This window comes from Triturus cristatus, chromosome 2_2 (genome assembly GCF_964204655.1).
Source record: "Triturus cristatus chromosome 2_2, aTriCri1.1, whole genome shotgun sequence".
Lineage (NCBI taxonomy): Eukaryota > Metazoa > Chordata > Amphibia > Caudata > Salamandridae > Triturus > Triturus cristatus.
Genome location: NC_140582.1, coordinates 403,291,990 through 403,305,275, shown reverse-complemented (window position 1 = coordinate 403,305,275; position 13,286 = coordinate 403,291,990).

The following is a 13,286-nucleotide window of genomic DNA, read 5'->3' as shown; positions in this document are numbered from 1 at the left end:
TGTTGTGCTGCAACTGCTCCTCCTGCCTGCCCCGTGTGGTATGTTGTGAGGCCCTTTCCCCTGAACTTTCTTGTCTGTGCACAGGTCCTGACCCTCCCTTCTATCCTCCATCGTCCTTTGTGCATGCCCCTGCACCCTCCTTCTTGCCCATCATAGCCATTGTGCTGCCACTAACCCTCCCACTTGCCATGCATGGTCTTCTGTGCTGCCATGGCCCCTCCCACCTTCCCTGTGTGGTCAGTTAGCTGCCCCTGACCCCCTCCCACCTTCCCTCCATGGTCTGTGTGTATGCCATCACAGTCTCACTGTTGCTCTTCATGGTGTGTCTTGCTTCTAGTGCCCATCCTGCCTGACCTCCATGGCTATCTTGCTGCTCCTGCCCTGCCCCCTTGCCCCCAGCCCTCTGTTTCCATGTGCAGACCCCTACTCCCTCCCTCCTGGCTTGTCTGTTCCATTGCAATGCCCCTGATCCGTCCCTCCTGCCCTTTATGGTCTGTTATGCTGCAGCTTTCTCTCCTGTCTGTCCATTATGGTCAGCTAGCTACCATTGCCTCTTGCCCCTCTGTTCTCTGTTGTCCATGTGCATGGTCCTGTCCCCTCCCTCTTGCTTTCTATGGATTGTTGTGCTGCACTCCCATCCCGCATGCCCTGTGTGGTGTATTGTGCTGCTGCAAACCCTGATGCCTGCCCTGCAGGGTCAGTTTGGTGCACCTCTCCATGTCCCTCCTGTCCTCTGTTATCCAAGTCCATGTCCCTACCCCATTTCCTTCCATGATCCAATGTACCATACTTGCGAACATTTTGAACTTGGTAAGAGGGAGATTTTGAAAAAAAGCTGGGGTATTGATTTTCCCCTTTGAGTTAAATTGAAAAAGAGGAGATTGTAGACAGGAGACAGATCAAATAAAGCCCATTTGAGCTTAAAAACATTGGACGTTTCCTGGCTGAATCGGGTCTGTTGGCATGTATGTTTGTACTACCATTGCCTCTTCCTTCTGCCCACAATGGTCTATTACATTGCCACAGCCTCTCTTGCAAGTCCTGTATTGTTGGTTTGTTGCCCCTGCCCCCCTTTCCACTGCCCTCCATAGTCTGTTGTGCTGCCACTGCCCTTCCTGCCTGCTCAGTGTGGTTAAATTGTTGCCTTTGCACCCTCCTACCTGTCTTCAATTTTCAGAGTCCGTGCCCCTGGCCTCTGCCTCTCAACAGTAACCTAATGAACAACTAGATTGCTAACATTCTATATTTCTTACAAAAGTGTGGAACGCCTGACGTCATCTTGATGTAATCAAAAGTGTAATACCTAGAGCATTTCCTTTAGAAATTACATATATGAGAGGGTCTTATTGGCATCAAAATTATGGTTAGTGCTCTAAAAGACTAAAATAAGGACATATTTTCTGAGTTTTCAAATAGCGACAAAGCACTTTTAAATTATTTGTTATCTTTATGTTTTTTTATCCCGTTGACCACTTGATTAAATGTTGCACTTAGGGGAGAGGATGTGGTGTTACTTCCAGAACTGCAGACTTTGCAACTGGGGACCAGGTTGGAGTTTCTGCTTCAGCTCGACATTCTGTGATTCTGGTCAAATCACTTAGTCTCCCCATGTCTACAACCAAAATGAATTTGTTTTTGTGTGATGTAACCAATGCTCATGTAAAGCACTCCAATACCTGACAAGTCTGCACTATATAACACTGCAAAAACACAAAATAATAAGTGTTTTGCACACTTCTGTCATTGGGCTATATTTGGGCTACATCTGGGTGATATTTGGGCTACATTTGGGCTCTTTTGTCTCTGGTGGCCATCTTGGGAGACTTATTTGTTATGAAGTTTCCTAATTTCCTCATTTACTGCAGTCTCCTCAGTAGGAAATACTTTCAGTTTTTTACTTTGATTCCATCAAGAAGGCATTCAGATGTGTCACACATTTGCCATAAATTCAGAATGTTAGCACTCTTTGTGCTCATTAGATCACTGTAGTAAAGCTACTGTTCACCAGGGAAAACTGCTGCTGGTATTGAAAGTGCATGTTTCAGTCTGCATGTCAGAATTGTTTAATGAAATAGAAGAGGATTTGAGAAGTCACTCAAAATGTGCCCTAATTTTTCTTTCTGCAGCACTAATCATACTTTTTATGGAAAAATGAACCCCCTCATTTTGTTCCTTTTTAAGTTAAATGTTTTAAGAGTTACCACTTTAATCCAAGCAAGATGGCTTCAGGTTTATCATAAGTAGGACTGTTAGCGCTCTAGTTGTTCTTTGGAACACTCTGGGAAGCTGCAGTAGAACACAAAGGAATCAACTGACAGTCTCTGCCCTTGTTGGATGTACATGTTTTACTGAGAATGTCAGACTTCATTCTCACATGACTGAGAAAGATAATGTGAATTTACAGAAAATATGCTCTCAGTTTAGCTTATAGATCACCTTCCAAACCTCTGTGGGAAAAGCATGAGAAAATATTTTTTTCTCAATCATGATATCCCAGCAAAGGCTTTTTCACATGGTGAAATCACCTTAGAACATACCACAATTCCTAAAATGAGTATGGTACCATCAACAAATGATTTATAATGTAACTAAAGTCTTAAAACCTTCTATTAACTGCAATGCTTTTGAATGAGGTGCTATCATGTATATTGGTCCCAAGATGGCTGCCAACACTTCTTGGATGAAGTGCTGACAGCCAATCAGATCTCAGGATGAGATGTGTGGTTAGGCTCCGCCCACATATATATATGATTTTACTACTGAACAGATTGACACCAGACCTGCAAAAGGCACTTCCCTGACCTGAGGACTACCTCTCGGCCAAATTTCAAGTAATTCTGTTCAGCCGTTCGGGCTGTACCTTGGACTAAAGGTCCCTATGGAAAAATGCATGAGAAAAACGTGTTTTGGGACCCCCCTTTTTTCTCTTGACGAATCACCCCGAGACTTTCAGGGTAGGAGCGGAGCGGAGCGCCCCACCTATTTTGAAATTTTTGCGAGGATTCGTCAACCGGCGCCAAAGTTATTCCAAATAGAATGTTGCGGATTTCCTATGGAAACACGGTCCTAACTATAACTATCTACTGGCGACCGCCAGTAGATAATATATATGTATATATATATATATATATATACAGTCCAATGCCCACTCAAAATGAAAGAATGAGCCCGACATATGCTAGGGCAACACCAGGATTTATTCCAAAATTCACGGAGGCACAAGGCATGCAAAGAGTCCAAAGGGTTCCGGAAACGCCAGGCAGACGCGTTTCAGCATTACTGCTTTCCTCAGTGCCGGTTTCAGTTTCCACACAGAGTCTCTTACTTGGGGGTTGTTATGAGTCCTATGATGCTCTCATTGGCTCTGTATTTTGCTCCGCCCCCTACTCGCAGCTGTAGTGCATCCTGCAATCCAGATTGGGACCAGAGGCATGCTGGTCAATGGAGTCCAAGCGGCAACCCGTAAAGTGAGAGGCTGACGAACACCAAGTGGTGTCTCTCGTAGACCTTTAATTCTCCGGTCCCAACTTCGCCGATGTTATACCTGAAACCCAGTGTTGCCCCTGCAGTAAAATACTGCATCCTCTCTCCCCTTGTGCGGCACGTTGAAGCAAATGCTTTTGAAGCCGCTGGGGGGGGTGACACGCTGTATTTTCGTACACAGTCCAAAAAGGGTGGCTTGCGTGTCACACCAGACCGAGAGGGCATGCCGGTAGCCGGTGCCAACCGGCAAAAATATATACAGTCCAATGCCCACTCAAAATGAAAGAATGAGCCCGACATATGCTAGGGCAACACCAGGATTTATTCCAAAATTCACGGAGGCACAAGGCATGCAAAGAGTCCAAAGGGTATCACTTCAACGGCCTGCTTCCCATAAAAACAGACTCCTCATGCTCTGGCTCGCTTTCAGGAATTATTTATTGCAACCACACACAACCTGGTAACACGTTTCAACCGGATCCTTGTCGCCCCCACATACGAGAACCCGAACCCTGAAATGCTGAAAGACTGGGCAGATAATAGTGCTGAATCGTCACGGAGAATGCTCCAAATATTAATAAAATATGCCGACAGTGACCGCAACACTATGTTAGCCAAGATTGAAGCATTACTAAAAGAATTAGAGAAATGGGAGAATCAGGAAGATATACAGAAAAAACTAAGCAAAATGAAGACAAGACTGGTGAAGCATGAGGAATCAATCAAAGTGAGAAAAGCAACAAAATTCCAAAGAGACAGGAATGACTATATGCAAGGAAGAATATACACATTCTCTAAAAAATTCGATAATATACGCAGACAACAATTGTCAACTGCTGCTGCTGAGTCACAAACAAAAATTACAGAACCGAGCGGATCAGAACTGAGCTCTATATTAGAATCAGAAACAGAATCCATTGCAAGCTCTACACAACCACGCATGACCCCAACGGTTATCCAAGAGCTTGGTTTTTTATGCATAGAAAGGACCACGAATCTACGCCCACAGCCCCCGCGCCAAGAGAACAGAGATACAAACATGGAGCAACAAAAGCAAGGCGGCGCAAAAACCGACGATGGGGTAAGAAAAACACAAAGCACAAACAAACAAACCTACAGAAGAAACAGGCGCAGATGAGCCCTACAAAAGACAATGCAAACACAGTAATTAACCTTACAAACATGGATCTCACAGAAAAAGAACAAAACACGCTTGCCTTAGGACTATCTTTTTGTGATAAAACTAACTTCGATTACCCCCAAGCCCGAATTGATCTTTTTCAGTTCGTAAGAAAACTAAAATTGAAAAAACACTTTTTCTCCATCTCTACAAAGGATATAAGTGTAACACCTAGTGGTGAAATCAACAGTGGTCTAACTGTAGCCGACTCCTACAAGACATGTTTCAATTGAAAAACGAGGAGCAAGGTAATCCAGCTTCAGCAGGACAAGGTATAACCAACAGCAATCTTGACACCTTTACATTTGAACGCACTCCATTTAAACCAAAATCAATATTCACTCCGATGATGCCGAGAGATGGCCTTGATACCTTTGCGGATAATGTAATAAAAGACCTTAAAGTTCTAGCCCTGAAAAGCAGCAAAGAATTTAATCAAACACATAACGCAAATAGAAGGGACTACAACATTGTCATTAACAAAATTAAAGAAAGACAAGACATTGTGGTCAGATGGTCTGATAAGGGCGGCAATGTGGTCCTGTGGCCGTTGACAAAGTATAATGCTGAGGCACAGAACCAACTGAGTGACAGAGAATGTTACAGTTGCATTGCACCAACCACCATTATAGGGGTGAAGGAAAAATATCACAAAGCCCTTTACGAATGGAGAAGCCAAGGTCTCCTCACCAAACTAGAATTTGACTTTTTTTAAAATGACTATCCAACCACGCCACAACTGTATTTAATTCCAAAAATACACAAGAATGCTACCGATCCCCCTGGCAGACCGATTATATCTGCTATTGGTGGATTGTTTGAAAATACCTCACGTTTTATTGATTTTTTTCTCCAGCCCTTTGTTTGTGACTTACCATCTCATATTAAGGATACAGGAGATTTCTTGACCAAAATGTAAGATGTCAAATGGCTTGATAATTATGTACTTATGACATTGGATGTTAGCACGTTATATACAAGCATTAGACATAAAGACGGATTGCATGCACTGGAACATTACCTAAGCAAAAGACCAATACACCTGCATGGACACACTTTTATGCTTCTGCAAATGGCAGAGTGGTGCCTGAAAAACAATATTTTAATTTTTGACAAATTGTTTTACAAACAATTACAGGGCACAGCCATGGGTTCTTGCTTTGCCCCCAGCTATGCTAATTTGCATATGGGCTGGTGGGAGGAGCAAGTACTCATGCAAACACATAGTTTGGTTATGAAGGAAAATGTAATAATCTATGTCAGGTACATCAATGACATTTTTGTTTTATGGCAAGGCACACAGGAAAGCGCAGAGCAATTTGCGCAAGAACTTAACAATAACACACTCAATCTTTCTTTTACTAGTCACACTAGCAAAGAATGTATACAATTTCTGGATATAGAAATGTGTATAGAAAAAAACAAAATTCAGACGAGAACATACAGGAAGCCTACAGCAGGTAATGCTATCCTGCACGCAAACAGCTTCCACTATGACAGTGTTAAAAAGGGTATTCCCTATGCAGAGTGCATAAGAATGAAATGCAACTGCAGTCCGGAAGAAAGTCTGAACAAATCTACTAATGACCTCTTCAAAAGATTACACAGTAGGGGATATGAGGCCAAAACCCTAGAAAATGCCAAAACTAGGAGTGAGAAATTTACTAGAGAGGAACTTTTATTCACCAAAAAGAATAACCAGACCAAACCTGAATCTACAAAAATAGACACGCCAAGACTAATTACAGGTTTTAGTGTGTACCATGCTCCCCTATCAAAAATCTTGTACAAACACTGGAACAATGTACGAAATGATCCTATTTTAGGACCAACATGTGCTAAAGTCCCCTCGATCAGTTTTAGACGAGCTAAATCCATGCGTCAGGAGCTAGTGCGCAATGCGCCCACCATCACTAAAACACCGAAATGGCTCCAAACACCAAAGGGATTTTCTAAATGTAGTAGATGTAAAGTGTGTAAGCATGGAACTAACACCAAAACAGTACATATGCCTTTCAGAAACACACCTTATGAAATAAGAGGTAGTTTCAATTGTAAAACAGATTTTGCTTTATATGTCCTACACTGCACGTGTGGTAAAAACTATGTAGGTAGTACCATTCACCCAGTGCATGTTCGCATCCTGCAACACCTAAGAGCTATCACACACAAGGATCAAACATATCCAGTTGCAAGACACATAAACTCACAACATGCCGGAAGATCCCAGGATTTATCCTATTTTGTCATTAACAATATTCCGAAAAATCCAAGGGGAGGCAACAGGCAATTGGCTTTAAGGAGACTGGAGTCAAGATATATTATCCTCCTTAACTCCAAAATCCCACATGGGATGAATGCCGACGAAGCTCTCAGCGTCCATCTCTGATAACTAACCACTCATATGATCCATTCCTCTAAGCGCTCAGTTCCCGTACGCTTCATACTTTTATTTTTGTTATTTTCATTACTGTTCACTCTCTCTTTAACTGTGATTACCTGCCCAAGATATAAATTCAATCTTTCACAAAGACTCAAACATTGTGGTGAACTGGTTTTTTAAAATGCCCACTTGGGCGGTCAGAAAACGTACAGTTCCTAGAGACGTTAGATAGTACTCCCACTGAGTACATTTATCCACCACTCACTGAGCCCTTGTAATCCACAGCATTAGGAAGCTCATTATTTCTTCTATTGTGTGCATTATACTCTGCATTGGGCACGTGTTTACTGTAGGGGTACAATTCCAACAATTATGATGTATATTTAAAATACTTATTTTTTTCCCCTTTTGTCTATTGCTAATGTGTGATTATATAACCGTAGCATAATTTTACTTCAAAACGATATTTTTTGTTTGCATTTATTTTCTGTACCGTTAGCCAACTAGGTCTGTTTTCTAGTTGCCATAACAACTAACCCCAACATGACCTTCACTATGTCTATTACATTTTTCCTGTGGTTGCTGTGACAACCCTAAGAGAGTGAAAAGACAATGTGTATATATAATCATGTATCATTACTTAGAACTGGATGCAGTGAACAAGGCGGGTGTTTCCGCCGAAACGCGTCTGGGTTGTAGTTGGAATAAATCCTTCTTTGCTAAATTACTCACGGAGTCGGTGCCTGTTTGTTGAACGCTGTCAGGATGGTAATATATATATATATATATATATATATATATATATATATACATACATACATATATATTATCTACTGGCGGTCGCCAGTGGATAGTTATAGTTAGGATCGTGTTTCCATAGGAAATCCGCAACATTCTATTTGGAATAACTTTGGCGCCGAATGACGAATCCTTGCGAAATTTTCAAAATAGGTGGGGCACTCCACTCTTCTCCTTCCCTGAAAGTCTCGGGGGGATTCGTCAAGCGGGGGCTGAGAAAAAGGGGAGGTCCCAAAACACGTTTTCCCCATGCATTTTTCCATAGGACCTTTAGTCCAAGATACAGCCCGAACGGCTGAACAGAATTACTTGAAATTTGGCAGAGAGGTAGTCCTCAGGTCAGGGATGTGCCTTTTGCAGGTCTGGTGTAAATCTGTTCAGTATTTCCTGAGAAAATAGCATTTAAAAGCATATATATATCTATAAGCGTGCACCGTGCGCGTACGGTAAACCTACCGTACGCGCACGCTGCCGTGCACGAGCGCGATTCTAATTGGTTGTTAGATCTTAGTAAACATTCGAATCGGTCGAAACCAGGAAGTGTCGTCCGCCATTTTGTCTCTCGCAGTCTGAGGGGGTGAAAAACAAAGGTGGAGAACGTGAAAAGGGGGCAGGGTGGACAATTCCTGACCCCCTAGCCTTTGTCAGGGGGTCCCAGAAGGACCCCCAAGGGCCAAAATCTCTTTTGATTTTTTTTCGAAAAATCGCGGAGTGCGCGTACGGTAGAAACGCAAAAATTCCGCGAAATGCGTAACGTGGGCCGTGCGGTGCGCGAAGTGCACCTCACGCCCACAGTGCGCGCACGGTGCGCGAACGGTACGCGCACGCTGAAAAACCTTAAAAAAAATAAAATAAATACATAACTTAGCATTTAAAAAACCGTACAAATTCACTGAAAAAACCATAGGTTTCACACACGTTATAGTTAGGAATTAGCATTTAGAAAACCTTGCAAATTCACTTAAAAAACGATAGGTTTCACACAGGTTATAGTTAGCTGGACATTTCACTCGTGAAAAACCATTGAAATTCCCCCGTTATAGTTAGTGCAGGCAACTATAACTCACGCGACCGCAATCCTCTGCTGATGACGTCAGATATTACATCACTGATGACATATGTGTCTTTCTGAAAAAAAAATATTTGTAATATATGTATAGCTAAAAATGAATGGAAGAAGACATGGGTAAATAAGTGTCTAAATACAGTGATGTAATATCTGACGTCATCAGCAGAGGATTGCGGTCGCGTGAGTTATAGTTGCCTGCACTAATTATAACGGGGGAATTTCAATGGTTTTTCACGAGTGAAATGTCCAGCTAACTATAACATGTGTGAAACCTATGGATTTTTAAGTGACCAAGCCGTAAAGGTGAAACGCGTCGTTTTGCACTTGGATATTAAAGAATCTGCATGCAACTTTGGAGTCCGAGTTTATTTTCGTCACGACGAGAGTAGGTGCTTTTCAAATATTAGGAAATCCGGTTTCCTGGCTCGGACCACCCGCGACAGACCGATCCTACTACCGGAACTTGTGGTTTGGATATATATATATATATATATATATATATATATATATATATATATTACCTACTGGCGGTCGCCAGTAGGTAGTTATAGTTAGGACCACGTTTCCATAGGAAAACCTCAACATTCTATTTTGAATAACTTTGGCGCCGGTCGACGAATCCTCGCGAATTTCTCAAAATAGGTGGGGCGCTACGCTCCGCTCCTACCCTGAAAGTCTCGGGGGGATCCGTCAAGCGGGGGCTGAGATAAAAGGGGGGTCCCAAAACGCGTTTTTCCCATGCATTTTTCCATAGGACCTTTAGAACGAGCTACAGCCCGAACGGCTGAACAGAATTACTCAAAATTTGGCAGAGAGGTAGTCCCTAGGTCAAGGAAGTGCCTTTTGTAGGTTTGGTGTAAATCTGTTCAGTAGATTCTGAGAAAATAGCCTTTAAATCAATATATATATCTGAGCCCGCTTACGGTACGCTTACCGTACGCTTACGGTAAGCGTACGGTGGCGTGCGCGAGCGCGATTCTGATTGGCTCTTAGATCTTAGTAAACATTCGAATCGGTCGAAACCAGGAAGCAGCGGCCGCCATTTTGTGTATTTCACTCTGAAAAAAAAGAGTGAAAACAAGGAAAGGGGGCAATGAGGAGAGTTACAGACCCCCTAACATTTGTAAGGGGGTCAAAGAAGGACAGAAAAGTACAAAAAAAACATTTATTGATTTTAAAAAAAATCACGGGGTACGCGTACGGTAAGCTTACGGTAAGCGTACGGTAAAAAAAATAAAAATAAATAAATGAAAAGCAGATTTAAGAGTTTAGATATTAGGGAGCTCTAAAAAGAGCTGTTGTGTTTATGAAGTCATTTTTTTAGTGGTACCTACAAGTAAGTACCGATGCAGAGTCTAAGGTTCAAGAGGAAGACTCTGTTCCCTTCATCATTGAAGTGCACACCATCTCCTCTATAAATGTCTTGCATGTCATAACGCAAGTTGTTGTGGTAAATGGCACCCATACCATAGTCACGGAGGAAAGCAGAAACAGATTTGTTGACGTGCTTTCTTGCTTTGTCAATCTGTGGACAGAAATGATTGGACCAGTTCCATTTTTGCCTTTGGCATATGTTGGAAAACACAAAGGCAGTTTTAGGGAAAAGTGTAAACAGTTGTGCAAAGGTGTCCTTCATAAGCATTTCCAGACCTACCCCAGTCAAAGTGCCTAGGTCATTGCCACCACAGTGCACTATTATGAGGTCAGGGTGTTGGATTTGAATGAAGGATTTCACCAATGGCATCAATTGGTGCCACTTTAACCCTCTCTGACCAATCCATTTAATGTCTACATTTGGCAAAGCAAGGTCTCTCACCATACCTGTTTTCTCTGCAAACTTTTCACTCCAGAAGACATAGCTGTGCCCTACAATCCACACTGTGAACATCTTCAAAGGAGAACTGGATGCACTCAGAAGGTGTCTTTCAGTAGAATGGCAATATGAAAAGAAAGACAGTTTGGAAATGGAGGCATACATATTTTTTTCAAAACAAAAAGAACTGATTGGCTGTTTCATACCATTCTAGAATAAAAACTAGGCTGTATGTGTAAATTAATAGAAGCATGTTTTGTATTGGTAAAAAAAAATGTGTAACCAAAGAACAGTACTATGGATTTGCTGTTAGGTTTGAAAAGTCAAGCACTCTTGCTCTGTGGAATTGAAACATTGTTTGGCGAACTTCTGACCTAACTCAACACAGCAGTGTTCCATGAGCTGTTGCTATGGTAGCAGGCAGAAGTCAAGTTGGGGGACGGGTACTAGGCAGAAGTCAAGTTGGGGGAAGGGTACTTTTGGAAAAGGGTTGGTTTTCAACCAATAGAAATGTGTGATTACATTTGAAAAAAAGGGGGAAGCACTGAGATTTGAAACTTACAAGTATATGTGTGGAAAAATAGAGGGAAAGTTTGCCATTATCTGGTTCTGCTGAGAGGAGAGAGGTGAACACAACAGAGATCCTGGCTCTGATAATCTGCTGTTTGAGTGTCACATTTCTTTCACAACTAACTAATTTTAAAGGTGAGTTTACAGTTTGAGAGGGGATGTATGTGGTAACTTAAGAAATGAATAATAGAAATGGAAATTGTTTTTGTTGTAGTTACACATGGTGGTTTCATAATGTGTCAGTCTGTAAAAGTGATTTTCACTTGCCCCGAAAAAAAAAAGAGCAGTAAGTGTGCTTTCAAATTGGCAAAGAAATTTCGTTTTGGGACTAATGTGAAAACATGACTCTGGGTGCAGAGAGGAATTATAGGCAGAGATTTATTGCGTATTGCTCTGGTGATTTCACAGTTGCATTAGATGGAAAGGGGGAGCGAATTTTTGGAGGAAGAAGCAGAGTCTTAGCACACACCCATGTGCTTGCCATGTATAGTCATGCACAGTATTTACAAGCGAGTGGGGTTTTCAGGTTTCAGTCTGTAATGCAAATACATTCAGCATCACTAAGGCTGGTTGCCCTTGCTGGAGTGTAGGCAGTCACCGAGAATACACATGGTGGTGGTCTGAAAAAACAGTTTGGACATGTGCATTTAAATAAATCAAAAAAAGTGGTTTCATAATGTGTCAGTCTGTAAAAGTGATTTTCACTTGTAAAAAGTGATTTTCACTTGCCCCGAAAAAAAAAAGAGCAGTAAGTGTACTTTCAAATTGGCAAAGAAATTTCGTTTTGGGAATAATGTGAAATCATGACTCTGTGTGCAGAGAGGAATTATAGGCAGAGATTTATTGCGTATTGCTCTGGTGATTTCACAGTTACATTAGATGGAAAGGGGGAGCGAATTTTTGGGGGAAGAAGCAGAGTCTTAGCACACACCCATGTGCTTGCCATGTATAGTCATGCACAGTATTTACAAGCGAGTGGGGTTTTCAGGTTTCAGTCTGTAATGCAAATACATTCAGCATCACTAAGGCTGGTTGCCCTTGCTGGAGTGTAGGCAGTCACCGAGAATACACATGGTGGTGGTCTGAAAAAACAGTTTGGACATGTGCATTTAAATAAATCAAAAAAAGTGGTTTCATAATGTGTCAGTCTGTAAAAGTGATTTTCACTTGTAAAAAGTGATTTTCACTTGCCCCGAAAAAAAAAAGAGCAGTAAGTGTGCTTTCAAATTGGCAAAGAAATTTAGTTTTGGGACTAATGTGAAAACATGACTCTGTGTGCAGAGAGGAATTATAGGCAGAGATTTATTGCGTATTGCTCTGGTGATTTCACAGTTGCATTAGATGGAAAGGGGGAGCGAATTTTTGGGGGAAGAAGTAGAGTCTTAGCACACACCCATGTGCTTGCCATGTATAGTCATGCACAGTATTTACAAGCGAGTGGGGTTTTCAGGTTTCAGTCTGTAATGCAAATACATTCAGCATCACTAAGGCTGGTTGCCCTTGCTGGAGTGTAGGCAGTCACCGAGAATACACATGGTGGTGGTCTGAAAAAACAGTTTGGACATGTGCATTTAAATAAATCAAAAAAAGTGGTTTCATAATGTGTCAGTCTGTAAAAGTGATTTTCACTTGCGCCGAAAAAAAAAAGAGCAGTAAGTGTGCTTTCAAATTGGCAAAGAAATTTCGTTTTGGGACTAATGTGAAAACATGACTCTGTGTGCAGAGAGGAATTATAGGCAGAGATTTATTGCGTCTTGCTCTGGTGATTTCACAGTTGCATTAGATGGAAAGGGGGAGCGAATTTTTGGGGGAAGAAGCAGAGTCTTAGCACACACCCATGTGCTTGCCATGTATAGTCATGCACAGTATTTACAAGCGAGTGGGGTTTTCAGGTTTCAGTCTGTAATGCAAATACATTCAGCATCACTAAGGCTGGTTGCCCTTGCTGGAGTGTAGGCAGTCACCGAGAATACACATGGTGGTGGTCTGA